The 13,618-nt window shown below is 45.5% G+C and overlaps 1 protein-coding gene across 28 annotated transcripts in view; it reads right to left on the bottom strand.

The window, feature by feature from the left end:
• The window catches only part of TSNARE1 (t-SNARE domain containing 1), a 579,510-nt gene that overhangs the window by 72,319 nt on the left and 493,573 nt on the right, over positions 1 to 13,618 (bottom strand). The window lies entirely within an intron of this gene.

Here is a 13,618-nt window from a genome sequence, read left to right as displayed (position 1 = left end):
GTGCTGGCTGCCTCTCCAAGGTCGCAAAGGCAATCTCAGAGATGAGGGAAAGGGGGGAGTGTGCTGGTGGGTGGGGAGGAGATTGGGGAGACTGGCTTATGCCGTATCCCCAGGCCTCCCCAGCTCCCTTCCCTCCCACTCCACAGAGGCCCAGCTGGATGGACAAAAAGCCTGTCTAGCTGAAATGCAGATCAGGAGAAGCATGTAGGCGAAGATCACCTCTGCGGCTTGTCCCACTCTGCATCAGATGGCCGTAAGCCTCTGAGTTTGGAGGCTTACGAGACTTCCTGATAGGATTGCACCCTTAGGTTTTTTTTTCAACATTTGGATCCACAAGATTGCCCCAGAAGAATGCCTTTATTCCAAAATGCATTGGCTTTATTCAGTTTTCATCTTTGCACCATGTTACCCTTTTTGGATTCCTTCTTGTTTTGGCACCTCCCTTTCTTTTTTCTGCTGCACACTGTTAGAGACAGCATGTAGGACCTGACTGTTCATTGGCCTGATCCAGGACAGGCCATTTTCATGAAAATGAAGCTTGTCTTCCTGGATCAGGTCACGATCTATCCAGTCCAGTATCCAGATTTCAATAACAGAGAGTTAAATGCCCCTGGGAGCTCACATTGGCTATTCCCAGAAACTGATCTACCCGCCTCTCAACATGGAAGTTCTGAAAGCTGGGGGTGAAAAAAAAAAAAATCTTCACTGGCGTAGACTTCTTCAAAGTGAAACAGGCCTGTGCAAGCTGGTCTCTCTTGGAAGGGAGTTCCAAGGAGAAGCTGTGACTCCAGCTAACACCAATCAGGCCACTTTTCGTGGTCACATAGAACAATGTCTCCCCTAAAGATTGCACAAGTCAGGTGCTGATACACAAGGAACCACTTCCTTAGACTTGCTCAAGTGCCCCACTCTCTCTATAGGTTTCATGTTCAATGTTCAATGAAACATAAACAATTCAAGGGCAACAACCATGACTTCTGTTGAGTCCTGATTTGTGAGTCCCTTGAACTACATATGAGAGGAAGGGAAACCCTATTTCTAAAAGAGATATATCCTGTTTTGAAATTCCCCTAGCTAGTCTGCTATGCTCAGTCAGTTTCTCGGCCAATGTTATTTGCCAGATCTTGGCATGCAAGCCTTGTATAGTATAGGCTGTGTGAGTCTTCCACTGTTTGGAGATCTCCATACGTATGGCTGCTAATAATAATACAGTCTCTTTGTGAAAAATCTGATCTTGAGGACACTTCATAACTGAAAAAGTGCTAGCATCAGATCTAGCTGGATTATGTGTAGCACAATGGTGGAGATCACTCTGAAAACTCTGAGCCAGAAGACTCGCATTAGTATAGGATAACGCCATGGTACCTGAAGGAGAGAACGCTGTGTCTTGCAAACTCTCCAGCATACAGGTAACAAATCTGTATTCATACGGTGTACCCAGCCTTTCCTACCCGGTGCCTTTCAGATGTGTTGGGGTACAACTCCCATCACCGTCAGCCACTGGGCATGGTGGCTGGGTGACGGGAATTGTATTCCAACACATCTAGGGGGCACAGGCTTGGAGAAGGTAGGGATAATCTCACTAGGGTAAGATGACACCTGTATAACAATTGTCATGTTCATTCCCAAATCTTAGAGAAAGATGTTTCAAGGGGTTGCCTAAGGCATATGGAGTCCCAACTAGCCTCTGATACAGAAGTCCCTAAATCTGCTTCCCAGGTCCTTCTTTCGACACCACTGCCTTCAGAGGTGTGTTTGGTGGCAACTAAGGATGTCCATCACTGGGAAATCCAGTTCTGCTTTGGCTCAAGCAAGTTCTGCGGCATGTGCAACTTGCTTTGCTTCTGTAAGTCAAGTTGTGGACTTTTCCCCAAACTCCAGAAACTTTTTTTGCATGTGGTGTGTGTGTGTCTGCAATTTGCCCAAAATTCTGAGCAATTTGTGCAAACTCCAGCCAAATTTGCCCGAATTATGGCCAAATTTGAGCTAATAACATGAATTCAGCTATAATTTGTGCAAATTCAAGCAAGGCCTTTGACGTGTAAGTGGGTCTGTTGGTTTGGAGGCTGTTTTTACTCTGGTATTGTTGTGTTTTTAGTTGTGTTTAATGTATTTATTATTGTTTTTATTACATTTTATTAGTGACTGTAAGCTGCCTTGAGTGTCATTTTTGATAGAAAGGTGGGGTAAAAGTCAAATAAACAAATACTCTCCACAAGACTCCAAGATGAGCTGACTATAAATAAATAATTATAAATGCTTTATCTGTCGGTTTCAGAATAGCAGCAATTTTCATACAGATAAGAAAGGAGCACTGCACAATTCATCCAAACAACCTGCGCCCTTTGTTCATACTAAAAAAACTTAAAGAAAAGAAGAAGAAAAAACCTCTAAGGGAAAAACTCCCAATAACAAGGACTGAGCTTGTGCAGTGACCACAAAACACAGTGTTTCTGTTGCGGGGAAATCCAGAAAACTATGTGGTGGGGAAAGAGGGTGAATTGAATGGGGTGTCCTAGAAAAAGGCATGGCAGGTTGGCTGGAACCCTGAACTCCACACTGCAACATTTTGTTATATATTCCACTTGCAACGTTTAACATTTAAAGTACGCCCTTTAAATTTTACAAGTCTTGTATTACTGAGCATCCCATTATCAACCAGCCATACTTAGTAAATATTAAAAATAATAATGTGAAAAAGCTACACCTTGTTACGATATAAGTCAATGATAATAACAATGATGATGGTGATGGTAGTGTGATGTAGTGGTTAGAGTGTGGGACTGGGACAGGAGACCTGGGTTCTAGTCTTATCTCTACTCAGCCATGAAGCTCCCTGGGTGACTTTGGGCCAGTCACTGACTCTCAGCCTAACCTACCTCACAGGGTTGTTGTGAGGATAAATGGAATGAAGGGCAAGGACCATGCAAGCCACCTTGGGCTCCCTGGAGTAAAGGTGGGATATAAATAACAAATGCAATAAACAAAATAAATCAAAGTTTTATTATTATTATTATTATTATTATTATTATTATTATTATTATTGGGACTTTATGGCCATAACACCCATTCCAACAAAGAATGAACAATTCCACTTCATGAAGAAATTCGTATTTTAGGTGCCTTCGCCCCTTCCTGAATCCAAGAATGTTTTCCTGTATACACAGATAGTTCCAGACCGCCTCTGCCTCCAAGATGGGGACTTTCCATATTTTCCCGCTCTGTTGCGATATCTCTATCCAAGTCCACAATACGATGGATACAATAATGTGCGGCACACATATAGCAACCAATGCCTCTGTGCATCTGCTTCCAGCAGCATGGTGCAACCTTTCGGTATCAAAACATTCTTCCGCCGATGTTAATCACAGCGGTAAAAGCTGAGAGGCAGGAAAGTGCATCTCTCTGCTATTAACAGCTGCATTAACATGGCCCCAAATAAGCAGCACTGAGTTATCGTCTTTTATGAAAGGCGCATGAGGCATAAAACAACATTTTGTGCCAAATACCGAAATCACATTTGATTACAAAAAGGAAAACGACAGAGCATGTGGGCGGAAGTAGGGTACACTGGAATGGACACAGCTGAACTTGTTTAATAACTCTTCAATAACAGCCCTTTCTGAAACCACGTTTAATGTGTGGTTTTCTTTTCTCCCGTCTACAGCTGGCTGTACTTTGCTGCAAACTATAGCTGGGAAGAACGAAAGCCCAGATGGTTAAGCCTCGGGAAAATATGAGTGGGTATTTCCTCCTGTTCTTTATGCCTATCGTAGTTTTATTTACTTTCATTCATCTACAACATTTCCAAGAATTCTTTTTCAGATAGCTAAATTTTATGACCCTACCTTTTATGTCCCTCCCCCCATATTCAAACTAGGGCTCTATTCAGATGACCAAAGGCCATCAATGTTACTCATTCTTGATTCTCCTGTGAAATGGTTCTTGATTTGGGCCTCCTGTGACCCACCCAAATTACCACCTATTTTGCTGCTAAGGATGCTTTAGGAATTAGCATTCAGAAGGCCTGCATTTGATCAGGAGTAACTGCGTGTTAACTGCGTATTAAAGGCAAAACGGAAGTACTTTGGCCACATAATGAGAAGACAAGATACCCTGGAGAAGATGCTGATGCTAGGGAAAGTGGAAGGCAAAAGGAAGAGGGGCTGACCAAGGGCGAGATGGATGGAGGATATTCTGGGGGTGACAGACTTGACCTTGGGGGAGCTGGAGGTGGCGATGGCCGACAGGAAGCTCTGGCGTGGGCTGGTCCATGAAGTCACGAAGAGTCGGAAGTGACTGAGCGAATAAACAACAACAACTGCGTGTCTCTGTGTTGGTGGGAAGTGTGTGTAGAGTGCATGTTTGTGTGTGTGTGTGTGTGTGTGTCTGTGTGTGTTTACATGTGCAGGCATGTGTATGGGGGAAATGTATATAGGTGTGTGTGGGGGAGCATATGCATGCATGCTTTCAAGGACATGGGCACATGTATCTCAAAGATTAGGCTGAGCCAAATTTAAGACTGGAAAAATTCTCAAAGTTTGGGTTGAACCAAAGTTAAGATGGGGGGTGGGATGAGAAATGGAGAGAACCGAAATGGACAGATCCATCCAGCTCTACTTCTGAGTAAACATGCCTGTAATTGTACTGCATGAAATCCAAGTGAATGTGAAAAGGCAAAGGCAGTTCGGACGTAACTGCAGAAAGGGTATCAAATGGCCTAAAAATCAGGTTAATTCGCACAGGTGGAAAACTTTTCCATGTGAAAACCACAAATTTCCATGTGCAATATTCAGGTGCAGATAAATATCTCAAAAAGGGGACCAGGCTTCTACATAGGTCAGACTACTTGTCCATGTACCCCAGGATTGTCTGCTTTGACTAGCAGCATTTCTCTATGCATTCACATGTTTTATCCTTTTTAATCTGGAGAGATCAAGGACTGGAGCTCGGACTTTCTGTATACAAGGCATCCTATATATTAATAGTTAACAAAATGTCCAAGTGTGGATCTTTATGTACCCAACTGTTCATGCACAAGAGGGATGTATCAGCAGGTTTGTGGACACCCTACGTTTTGCGGAAATACAAAAAACAAACAAAACCCCCATTATTTTTTTGGCAGCCTATTTCACTGTCAAACCATTCTTAACATTAGCATGCTTAATCTAATGTTTAGCCAAAATTTGTTTCGTTGCCATTTTCACCCACTGATTCTAGTCCTGTCCTCTGAGACAACAAATTTCTTCCATCTTCTGCATGACAGCTCTTCAGATATTCAAAGACAGCTATCATGTCTCTCCTTAGCCTAAACCTCTCCAGGCTAAACAGACCCAGCTCTTTCAACCATTCCTCACGGAATTGGATTCCAGACCCCTCATCATTCTCGTTGTCCTCCTCTGGGACATGCTCCAGTTTGTCAAAGTCTTTCTTAAAATGTGGTGCCTGCAACCAGACACAGTAGTCCAGCACAGAGCAGAGTGGACCTATTATTTCTCCCTAGGATTGCACTAGCTTTTGTAGCAGCTGCACCACACTGATGGCTCAATGCACAAATGGTCCAGCTTCTGATCAGCTAGGACACCTAGAACTTTTCACATGTACTGATGTCAAGCCCAGGTCTTCCCCATCCTATATTTGTGCAGCATTACTTTAGGTCACCACGAAGCTGCAAACATTGTTGGGCTATCTGCGGAAAAAAATATAGCCATCGTGCTGGAAGATGCAAATAGTTGTGGATAGAGAGGGCAGATTTTGTACTTCTGGAGCTGGAAAGTTTGGGGGCTTACAGAGTAAAATGCAAATAAATAAATAATGGTAATATTTAAATAGAAATGCTGGTGCAAATGCAACCTTCGGTAAGCGAACTAAATATCAACGCAGTCTTAATACTGACTTCATTAACTCTATGCCCTTCTCCTGCACCCAAAGCTGGAGGGCTATTTGCTGATAAGAAAACCCCCACCGGTTTAGAGACGTGGCTAACGGGCATATGCTAATTCCTGACGTGGCGGGTGGCCTTCGCAGCGGGACTTTGACAGGATAAAGGCTTTACAGAGTGTCAGATCAGAACCCACCAACTGGGCTGCAAGTCAAGCAGTGGGGAATGCAAAAACGAGCGAATACGCAGCCTGCAACTTGGTGATTCAGCCAGCCTTAGAACAGCAATTAGGAATGAAACGTTAAGTTTCTTGTGCAAGAACTTGTAAAAGAAGCGACGTTTGTGGAATGTCAAATGGGAGATTATGGAAACAAGAAATCAAACCAGGGTCTTGGCCAAGATCTCACAAGCAACAGATGAGGTGGCAAAACTGGGGCTGGGGCTATATCGCTTCCGACCAGTGGAGACTGGTGGCTCCAATTCCGATGGGGCAGTGAATCCATTCAAGGTTTTAGTCAGAACCAGCCAGAACTCTAATGTGGTTCTGGTTTAGTCAGAACTCTAGTTTAGTGGCTTAGTCGGAACTCTGGTTCTGACTAAACCCCAGAATGGATTCATTGCCCCACCAAAATCGGAGCCACCGGCTTCCACTGCTTCAGACAACTGGTGGGGTCTCACGTGACTGAACGCTCTTCCATACATCCCTATTCTTAACCTGCACGCTAACTTGAGCAAGCATTTGCACATCCAGTTGCCAATGGACTGGTAACACCCTGTTCTGTGAGTGGAAGGGAGAGCAGGCAAAAGAGTGCCTTTTCCCCTTCCTTCCTGTTGCCTTTTCCATTGCCACCGGATGGAAATCTTTTTTGCTCTCTGGCTGCCTCCACTGAAATAGCCATAAAACTCTCTGGGTCTCAAGCATCTCTTTTGGGTAGGGTGGGGGTTGGCTATTAGACAGGGGGTGGGTAACCAGAAAGAAAGGAGACCATAAAATTTCAAACAACAACGTTTAAAATTTTATGGAAGAAAAATGTTAATAAAAAAGCTTACACACACAACACAGACAAACCTTATGAGCAATAGGGTAATAAGATAACCAGGGATATTTATTTATTTATTTATTTATTTATTTAATTTATTAATCGCCCATCTGGCTGGTCACCCAGCCACTCTGGGCGATGTACAAGCATATAATAAAACAGTTTAAAACAATAAAATTCTACAATAAAAACGTTTTCTAAAATACCCTCCCTAACCCACCCCAAATGCCTGCCTGAACAACCACGTTTTTAATGCATGACAGAAGCTCATTAAAGAGGGGGCATGGCGGAGTTCCCTAGGGAGGGAGTTCCACAGAGTGGGGGCCACCACAGAAAAGGCCCTCTCCCTCGTCCCCACCAGTCTAGTTGTCCTGGCTGATGGGACAGAGAGAAGGCCATCCGAGGCTGCTCCTTGTTAAGTGGTCTGTTTGGTGTTGCTGGAGGCGCTCCGTGAGATAGGCTGGGCCGGAACCGTATAAGGTTTTAAAGGTCAAAACCAACACCTTGAATTTGGCCCGGAAAACACCTGGTAGCCAGTGCAGCTCCTTCAGCACTGGAGTGATGTGATCTCGCCGGCGGCTGCCTTTAATCAGGCGAGCCACCACGTTCTGTACCAGCTGCAGCTTCCGAACCGTCTTCAAGGGTAACCCCACGTAGAGCGCATTACAGTAGTCTAAACGAGAGGAGACCAGGGCATGTACTACCAATGGGTGCAGATGGTCGGGAAGGTAGGGGCGCAGCCGCCTTATCAGATGGAGTTGGTACAGCGCTGTCTGGCTCACAGCTGAGACCTGAGCCTCCATGGACAGCTGGGAGTCCAAAATGACCCTCAGGCTGCAGACCTGGTCTTTCAAGGGTAGCCATACCCCATTCAACACCAGGTCAACATCCCCCAGCCTCCTCTTGTCTCCCACCAAAAGTACCTCGGTCTTGCCAGGGTTCAGCTTCAGCTTATTCCTCCCCATCCAGCCACTCACCGTCTCCAGACATTTGGACAGGGATTCTACGGCCAACCTTGGTGAAGATTTGAACGAGAGGCAGAGCTGTGTGTCATCCGCATATTGATGACACCGCACCCCAAACCTCCTGATGATAGCCCCCAGCGGCTTCACATAGATGTTAAATAGCATCGGGGAGAGGATGGAACCCTGTGGCACCCCACAAGTAAGTGGCCACGGGTCCGAAACCTCCTCTCCCAGTGCTACCCTCTGGTACCTGCCAGTGAGGAAGGACCAGAACCATCGTAATACGGTGTCTCCAATGCCCAACCCCTCCAGGCGGTCCAGGAGGATACCATGGTCAACGGTATCAAAAGCTGCTGAGAGGTCGAGGAGAACAAGGAAGGAGCATTCACCCCTATCCAGAGCCTTCCTCATATCATCCACCAAGGCGACCAAGGCCGTTTCTGTCCCATGCCCAAGCCTGAAGCCCGACTGAAATGGGTCTAGATAATCGGTTTCTTCCAAGTGTGCCTTCAACTGCATCGCCACCACCCACTCAATCACCTTGCCCAAAAATGGCAGATTTGAGACTGGGCGAAAGTTGTTCAGAACTTGGGGATCCAAGGAGGGCTTCTTTAAGAGCGGTCTTATCACTGCCTCCTTGAGGGCTGATGGCATCACTCCCTCCTCAAGGGAGGTGTTCACCACCGCCCTGATCCCCTCACCCAGCCTCTCTCTGCAGCCCATAATGAGCCAAGATGGGCAAGGATCAAGTAAGCAGGTGGTCGGCCTTACAGATGAAAGCACCTTGTCCACTTCATCAGAAGGAAGAAGCTGGAACCGATCCCACAAAACCAGTTTGCCAGAGGCCGCCTCTTGCTCACTAACTGTATCCACAGCACACTGAGTAACACTCCTAATCCTAATGGATAAATGCGTCCAGCTAATCTATTTTATCTAGGTCCCTTATCCAACCAATATTTTACTGTCATGGGTCCAGCATTCTTTCAACCAGTTCTCCAGTTGCAACAGCCCTGACTCTATCTTTCCTCTTGGCTTCTCTCTCTCTCTTCCCCTCTCTCCCTTTCTGCCATAGGGTTTTATATCTTAAAATTTATATTTTCTCTCCCCAGCTCCAACTGCTGCCTAGATTAATTTTTTCAACCTATTTTTTCTATTTCCTAAGATCTTCCTCTGACCTTCTGTTGATCGTCTAGCGAACTCTTCCCCTCCCCCTCTGACCTTCAGTTGAACCTCTGTCAAACCTTTGGCTTCCTGAGCAAACATCATGGCACTTTCTGAGCACACATCATGACATAATCAAACTAAGCTTTTGTCCTCTAAACTACTCATTGTTTGGTGGAAATGAGCAGTGCACACACACAATATTCAAAACTAAACTAAATACAAAAAATGGAGGACAGTTCTGTCCCTTCATAAGGTCGGCTCAGGATGATTGTCTGTGCCAGTGGAACTACACTTATCTTTGTCTGAAAGCAAACCTGTCAGATCACTACTCATACATCGATTTCATTTTGACTAGAGATGAGGACTAAGGGTTAAGCATCATGGTTTCCCTTCCACTTGCAATAAATGTAGCATGAGGAAGAGATTTGTCAGGTTCTTAAGAAGTCAATGCAAACACTCCCCATAATTGCTAAACTGATCACGAATACCCCTGCCAAACCGCTGTTCATTTCATGCACTGAATGAACGTAAAAGGCCCCAGTGCATGATAGATATGAATCATGCAGAGGGAGGAGACTTGTGCAGAGTGCTCAGCAACTAGAGTAGCGCATTAGCCCGACAGATATTGCTGTGTGACAGCCATTTGGAAGCAGTGCATTTTATTTGGTGAGATACATCTGCTTATTTGGTGGGTGCTTGTCAAACTGGCTGGCATGCATCCAAGAGAGGCCTACAAACTCAAAGACAAACAGAATGAGCTCTGTGCTTTGGCGGTATGTTCTCAGTCCCTCAGCCTCATGAAAGCAATCATGAAAGGAAGAGAGGCCTTTCCTTTATCATCTCCCAGTCATTCTCCTTCCTCTGTGAAACAGCAGACAACAACTTTACACCACACACACGCATAATTTGAGGAGAGGCTGTCGCACAGTGATAACGGCACCCATGTTGTTTGCAGAATGTCCCAGGCCCATTCCCCAGCATCTGCAGTTAAAGAGATCTCATGTCACCGTGCTGGGAAAGCGCCTTTTCTGCTCAGAGAGCTGCTGCGAGGCGAAAAACAAAACCTGGGCTTGATGGACCAAAGTCAGGCTAAAGTAGCTTCATACCTTCATGGCAATCCTAGCCAGATGGGCTGCTCTAAGGGCAGCTTCATACACTTAACAGGCTTGGAGAACCCAGTCCATCCACCTTCCTCCCATCATTTAACATAGGGATGTTGCGGGCACCAGATTGGGTCTGGGAATCCGTTGGGCCCCTTCCACCCACTACCCCCAAACTGCACCTGCCGAGACGCTGTCCTCGCTCGCCCCTCACTTGCTCCCACTCATGCCTGCTCACACCCTCCCAGACTCACTGCGATCCCATCCCGTGAGTGCCCACAATTTTCCCACCTTTGATTTCTACATAAAAAGGGCAGTCAAAAATGCGCATATTTAATAATAGAGGGTATAATCCCTCGAATACTGCACTTATCAAACTTTCCTGGACCCAAACTGCACATATTTAAATACGCACATTTTTTACCTTCCTTTTTTACGCAGAAATCAAAGGCGGGAAAACGGCTGTTTGCGCTGAGGGTCAATGGCCCTGCAGCCTTGTCGGGCACTCACCAAGGCAATGAGAAGCTCACGCAGTGCTCAGTGAGTGCCCAACAAAGCCAGGTGCGGGTGAGTCTGTCCATCCCGAATTGCACATGCTCAGAGTATTATCACTATAATTTTTTTGGAACCAGGGTTGGCGAGCAGTTGATGTTCTAACGTATCAGGAATGCAGAAGCAGTTTTAAATGGAATGGAAGCCAGGTGGTGGTGGGGAGACAAATGTTAGCTGTACTTCACTACTGAAATAATGCACAAGGCTTTCTAACCACCACCCCCAAGCTCAGTTTTTTATTATGTGTTGTTGTTGTTGCCCCTGCTTTTTTTTTTTTTTTAATGAGCACCGTTTCACTTGCAAAAAGGGAACAGAAGACTTCCCTCATCCCACACTATTATTGTTCCTCTAGAAAATAGGACTCAGACTTATATCAAGTCCGACCTTTGGTCCATGTAGTTCAATACTGCCTGTACTTACTGGCAGCAGCTCCCCAGCATTTCAGAGAGCAATCTTTCCCAGCCCAACTGCGAGATGCTAAGGATTGAAACTGGGGCCTTTCTCATGCAAAGCATGAGCCCTACCACTGAGCTATGGCCCTTCCTTTAAAAATAAAGTAAGATTCCAGTCCTCATGATTCTGAATAAATAAGAACTGGTTTAAATGAGGACATAGGAAGCAACTGCACACCAAGTCAGAATCCGTTGGGCCCCTTCTGCCCACGACCCCCGGTCTGCACCCCCTATTGGCCCATGTAGCTCAACATAGGGCCAGCTCATCATAGGCTCATCATGGTCATGCAAAGAGCCATGCTGGATTGGACCCAGGGTCCATCCAGTGCAGCATTCTGTTCACACAGTGGCCAACCAGCTGTCGACCAGGAACCCACAAGCAGGACACGAGTGCAACAGCACCCCCCTACCCATGTTCCCCAGGAACTGGTGTACACAGGCATAGAGCCATCAGGACTAGTGGGCACTGATAGCCTTCTCCTCCAGGAATTTGTCCAACCTCCTTTTAAAGCCATCCCAATTGGTGGCCATCACGACATCCTGTGGTAGGGAATTCCACAGTTTGACTATGCGCTGTGTGACCAAGTCCTTCCTTTTATCTGTCCTGAATCTCCCACCAATCAGCTTCATAGGATGACCCCATTGGGTTCTAGTATTATGAGAAAGGTCCCTCAACATATAGGAGCATAGGATGCAGCCTTGAACTGAGTCAAGTATCGACAGCACTGACTGGCAGCAGCACTCCAGGGTTTCAGGCAAGAGCTTGTCCAGCCCTCCCTGGAGATGCTGGGGATCAAAACTGGGACCTCCTGCATGCAAAGCGGGGGCTCTGCCACTGCTGCCTTTCTCCACAGCCCCCTCCGCCCTGCTCTCTATGGAGAATGTTGAGAATTTTGACACATTCTAACCAAAGTCAAACTGAAATGAAATTCTCAGCCTTCCCTCCATGCAAATAAGGAAACTGCTGCACATGTGAAGTGCAGAAATTATTCAAATCTGCGTTATCCTCCAGTGGCCTGCGGCCTGCATATTGTAAGTAAACCTGTCCTCTTACATGTACCTTTTGAGCTCTATAATTGCTGTGAACCGCCCAGAGAGCTTTGGCTATTGGGTAGTCTAATAAAGTAATTAATAAATACATCAAACCAGTGGGGAATGTCTGGTACTAAGTTCTCATCTTTACCAAGGTATGGCCTGCTAAGAGATGGGGTAAGCTCTTTTCAGGAATGGTACCAACATTCTGGGCACTCCCAAGGAGAGCCATTTGACCCATCATTGCTTGTTTTTGTGATAGCAAATTAAAAGGAAGTACTTCTTCACATAGCACATAGTTAGACTATGGAATTCGCTACCACAGCCTATAGTGATGGCCACCAATTTGGATGGCTTTAAAAGGGGGTTGGACAAATTCCTGGTTGAAAAGGCTATCAATGGTTACTAGTCCTGATGGCTATGTGCTACCTCCAGTACCAGAGGCAGTGAGCCTATGTACACCAGTTGCTGGGGAACATGGATGGGAGGGTGCTGTTGCGCTCATGCCCTGCTTGTGGGTTCCTGGTCTACAGCTGGTTGGCCACTGTGTGAACAGAATGCTGGACTAGATGGACCCTTGGTCTGATCCAGCAGGGCTCTTCTTATGTTCTTATGTTCCACAACCTATTTGTACAGGAAATACATTTTTATATATATATGTACATGGCTGCTGATTTAGGCTTTCTTTAGGTTGTTCTGCTTTTATAAGTCATTCAACCTGCTTTCACTTGTGCATAGATCTTACGATGTTATTAGTTGGATAAGTTTGCATTTTTGTTCATTGAGCCTCACTTCAGGCACTTACTGTGGGGAATGCATCTAAGAAATTCAATGCTAATACTATTAATACTGGTAACGCTACAAAATATTAATGTAAGGAATTATCCTTTTGATTGGGAAACATAACGTGCAATCGCAAATGATTATACACAAACAATGAGCACAAATTATTCGGAAGTGCATTGTGACAAATTGCATATCCAGAATGCCAGCGTATGAGAAAATGGAGATACCTATGGAAATAAATGGGACTAATGTGGCATATCCTGAACAGGAATCTCATTGGAAGCTTTGCATTTCAAAGAGGCTCACAATGAAAGTGAAGTCAAACTCTGACTTCTTAATGCAAAAACTTTAGAGAATCCCAGGGACTAGTTTTGCGATGGCTGCATGTGGTGTTGAAAACGATTGATGGGGGCAAAGATTTTGCAAAAACAAAACACAGCACACACACACGAAACAAACGTGGAAAGAATATGAGCTTTTGGAAAAGAGTACTTGCAAAGATGGATTGAGGGCTCCTTTTCAAACTGGCCTAGAGAGGGTGGGAGTCCATAGGCCGCTGAGCTCAGTGGCTAGCCAGAGGGCTGCTTTTGTCCAGTGACTGGCAGCTGGTAAATATGATGATGTCCCTGCAGCTCTGGAGGGGAAC

Source organism: Heloderma suspectum, chromosome 4 (assembly GCF_057233095.1).
Source record: "Heloderma suspectum isolate Gila_16-S chromosome 4, 16-S_ref, whole genome shotgun sequence".
Taxonomy (NCBI): Eukaryota; Metazoa; Chordata; class Lepidosauria; order Squamata; family Helodermatidae; genus Heloderma; species Heloderma suspectum.
The sequence above is the reverse complement of the archived record's forward strand: the minus strand, read 5'-3'. Positions and strand labels throughout refer to the sequence as shown.